The sequence below is a fragment of the Mastomys coucha genome, unplaced genomic scaffold (genome assembly GCF_008632895.1).
Source record: "Mastomys coucha isolate ucsf_1 unplaced genomic scaffold, UCSF_Mcou_1 pScaffold21, whole genome shotgun sequence".
Lineage (NCBI taxonomy): Eukaryota > Metazoa > Chordata > Mammalia > Rodentia > Muridae > Mastomys > Mastomys coucha.
In genome coordinates this window covers 55061461-55065878 of record NW_022196904.1, presented here as the reverse complement: position 1 = coordinate 55065878, position 4418 = coordinate 55061461, and the positions used below count along the sequence as shown (strand labels likewise).

At 47.8% G+C, this 4418-nt stretch overlaps 1 protein-coding gene across 2 annotated transcripts in view; it reads left to right on the top strand.

Annotated features, from left to right (window-relative positions):
* The window catches only part of Fam189a1 (family with sequence similarity 189 member A1), a 421960-nt gene that overhangs the window by 239300 nt on the left and 178242 nt on the right, over positions 1-4418 (top strand). The gene's annotated exons all lie outside the window — the stretch shown is intronic.

The window sequence follows — 4418 nt, the reverse complement described above, 5'->3', positions numbered from 1 at the left end:
ATCTGGTTATCTCTACTGCTACCTGCCCTTGCTAAATCTGACTGGAGCCTGCCCTTCCTGTGATCCTGTTTGTGTCAGAACTCCTCAGTGTCAAGCTGTCTCTCTGATCCTGTGATAATGGGATCCTGTGACCCTGAGCTTGTTAGAGCACCTGGGAGTGGAGCTTCCTCTGGGTGTTTTGGGAATGACTGCAGAGTTTATGCCCAATGTCTGCTCAGGGCACTGGCTGGCCCAGACAGACCGGAAGGAACCTGAGCCACTGGGCTGGTGGAGTTCCTGTGTGCCTAGTCCTGCTGGTCCCAGTTACTCCCGGTGTTGGGACAGATGTTATGTCCTCCTCACCTCTGATCCTGGGCATGTTAGAGCGCCTGGGAATGGAGCTTCCTCTGGGTGTTGTGGGACTGGAAGGAACCTGAGCCACTGGGCTGGCAGAGTTCCTGTGTGCCTGGTCCTGCTGGTCCCAGTTACTCCCAGTGTTGGGACAGATGTTATGTCCTCCTCACCTCTGATCCTGGACATGTTCCAGGCCACCCTCTCATAAGGCCCAGTTGACAGTCAGCCTTTGCTGCTTCTTGGACTAGTGATTCATTTCTAAGCCTGCTCACTGCCCTTCACAGACTCATCTTCTGGTCTTACAGCTCAGGAGTTGAATATACTTGTTATAGAGGAGGCTTAAGAGAGACTGTGTGGGTAATGATTATTTAATTTAGATTATGAGTCATCTATTGTCTTTGTTATTTCTGCTCTAACTTATTCATGTCTTCTAAAATGTGTGTGTGTGTGTATGCATATAGTATCTTAAGCATTTATATCTTTGTGTTGGGGACATTCAACATCATTTCTGCTACCTATTTTAAGTACATAATTGTTTATCACTGAGGTTTTCCTGCTGTGCTAGAGAATAGGAGTCACTGATCCTGCTCCAGGCCATTTCTGTGCCATCATTAAACCCCTCTCTCTGTACCCCCTCACCACCTTCTCCAACCCCAGTAACCACAGTTCCACTCTGCTTCAGCAAGACCAGTTCTTATCACAGCTTTAGATGTTGCTTTCCACTCTTCCAAAGGCAGGTTGTGGCCACTCCCCTGGCCTCTTCCTGGTTTCCCAACATGACAGGAGCAACCACTTACTGTTGTCACACTTCATGTCCCAGTAGGTCTCATCAGGGTCTCACTGCTTTATCACACTAGTGAAAGGAATATGGTCAGCCTGGCCCAGATCCTAGCAGTGAGCTGTGATGTGCAGCATTTTAGAAAGAACATGTTTAAAAGCTCCTAGGAAAGTAACACAGCTCGATGAGGTCCCCAAATCAGGTGCCCAAGAACCACAGTATTGCTTTGTTCTTATTCTTGGCAATATTGCTTCTTAGCAAATATTATTTGCTGACTGATTTGTTTGTTGGTTTTTTTAAGACAAGGTTTTATGTAACCCAGAGCAGCCTCAGGCTCTCCAAGCATGGTCTCGAACCTCTGATTCTCTTACTTCCATCTCCCAAGAGCTAGGATTAAGGGTGTCTGCTGCCACCCCACCCATCTTAACACTGCCCATCTGGTCCTTACCACAGCACCACAGGCTGAAAGAGGACTTCGAGAGCCACCTGGTCAGTTGCCATGGAATACAAAAGAGCAACAGCAAGCCCCCAGACTCTGTCTGTAGGCTTTGCAGAATGAAAGTCCTTTCTTTTTCTTATTTAAAGACTGTCCAACACTGCACTTCTCTTAGCAGGTACCCATGTGTAAGCAGCGTAAATGCATATGCTGCACTGCTGGGCAGGGAACATTTGACATCCAGCACTCACATGTAAAGTTGCGGCCACCAGACTGCATTGTAGTCACCATTTCAGAATGGTGTGTTTTCAATTTTTGTTCCTTTTGGAATTTCCTAGGCTAGCTCTCTTCCCCTTCCTTTCCCCTCCCCTCCCCCCTCTCCCCTCCCCTCCCTCCGCTCCCCTCCCTCTTCCCTTTCCCTCCCCTTCCTTCCTCTCTTCTCCCTTCTCCTCCCCTCCCCCTTCCTCCCACCCTTTCTCCCTTTCTCCCTTTCTCCCTTCCTCCCTTCCTCCCTTCCTCCCTTCCTCCCTTCCTCCCTTCCTCCCTTCCTCCCTTCCTTCCTCCCTCTCTTGACAGGGTCTCACAGTGTAATCCACACTGGCATGGTATTTGCAGTATAGCCAGACTGTCTTTTCCCCTCGTACCTTAGCCTCCCAGAGCTGGGATTACAGTCAGGAGTCACATACCAGGCTTTGGATTCCTGATTTCTTTTGGTCTGTTTTTCTCAGGGCAAAAGAAGTCTAGTGTTCCCTATGACCTCTGTGTAAGCCTAGCACTGACATACATTTTACTAAGGTGCATTTTCTTTTGGTTATTAGTAGTTTTATTATATTGACTGTGCAAACTGTTGACATATGACGTCTGTGTTCTAGTGCCACTAGCTAGTTATCCTCACCCAGGCCTTGCAGAGGTGAAGGCTGACAGTGTCCAAGGAGCTTAGTGAAAGTGCAGTTGTGTTTTGGGGCAATACCACACACCTCTCCTTAGACACCCAGCTGTCCACCTCTACTGCTCAGGTGAGCTAACACTGCATGAGTGACATTGGATGCCATCTGTAGCTTGAGGTTTCTACTTCCCCGCTTTAAGCTCTGGGGCCCATCATGCTACCAGCTACTGCCCTTGGTATCCTTGGATCCACAGATGAAAGACACATATACACATAGCTAATTTTTAACCTGCCTTCTGGCTCAGCAGCTGGGTTCTTCTAAGCTTCCCGTGGCTAGCATGTCCTTCCCTCCAGTACTCCTAGCTAAACACCTTAAATCTGCCCTCAACTTAGTTGTAGTGAAACCTGGACTTTTGGCACTAGTCCCCATCCCCGAGATCCCTGGACTACTAGGAACTTGACGCATGAATGCTCTATTTCTGGCTTCAGGTAGTTCTGCCACTATGAGAAGATGGCACTTGCACAGGTGAATAGCTTGTCTTAGCCTAGCTGCTCAGCTTGTCTTCTTGGTATGTTAGCGACATACTGTCACTGATGGGCGTGGGTGTGCCAGCGTTAATGCTGTACATTCATGTTCAGATGCCGTCTGGGAAGCTGCTAGTTGTCTAGATTGTTTTTAGGGTGATAAGATGCCCAACCTGCAATGCTGGGCCTTCCCTGCATGCTCACAGGGCCTGCTGTTCAGAAGGCAGATGCCAGCTTGTGATCAGCATGCCCCTGATGCAAATTGAGAAGCAACCTCTCTTTGGTGTTGCTGAAAACCACATTTTTTTTTCTTCCTATATCAAGCAGCCAAACATTACATTAAGCCCATTCATTTGGACTGAAACTCATCTCCTGTGTGAATTAATTTGATTCAGGGATGGAATCAGGGCAGTTGACAGCTCACTGGCATGCTGTAGATGTTGTGAAAATACAGTACTTGTGCTCAGCCCTGGGGATCTGAGCAGCCAGTATCCACTTATTTATAAAAGCAACTTACAGGGAGGTAGAGTGAGACTGTGGGAGATATTTATGCTTCGTGATTGCTGTTTGGACTTCTAAAATAAACTTCATCTTCTAGAGCAGTTTCACATGTATGGAAAACTAGGGTGGCTGTCTAAAGCATGCCCTGGGTTTCCTCCACTGGTCACATCTTGGATTTGGGCAGTACATTTATGAAAGTTAATGAGCCAGTGCTAATGCAGCATTACTAATTCAAGTCCTCAGTTAACTCATAGTTCTTTAGTGTAGACCCAGATCTCATCCAGGATGCCACATGTTAGGGGTTGAATTTGGCATGACCCCCACATCCTTCTCCCTCCCCCATCCCCCTTCTGTCCTCTTCTTCTCCCTCCCTCTCCCTCCCTTTCCTTTTGTTTCCCTCTCTCTCCCCATCCCTTCCCTTCTGTCTCCCTCCCCCTCCTCATCCTTCTCCCTTTTCTTCCCCCTCCCCTCCCTCTCCTTTTCTTTCTCACTTCTTCTTTGTCTCCTTCCTCCTCCCTTCCTTCTCCTGTCTCTCTCCCCTCCCCTCTTCCTCTCCCTCTCCCTCTCTCCCCCCTCCCTTTGCTCCCTCCCCTTGTTCCCTCCCCTCCCCCTCCTCAGTTTGATGTTTGTCTCCTGTATTTGATGGAGTTTGGAGGAAAAGAGTGCAAGGGAAAATGCCATTCTCATCCCATAATTTCACAGGTTCACAGCATCTTGATGTGAACTCTTGAGGCTAATCTTGGTCACATGGTGGATGGAATGGTACTCAAATTTCTCTGGGAAAGGTTAACCTTCTTCACCTCATTGTGTTCTTTTACTCAGTGTTTACTCAATATTGTTTATGTTGTTGAATTTATTTCCATTCAGCTCCTGTGTCATGTTAATACAATTCCAGCATTCCTAGGTGTGTGTGTGTGTGTGTGTGTGTGTGTGTGTGTGTGAGAGAGAGAGAGAGAGAG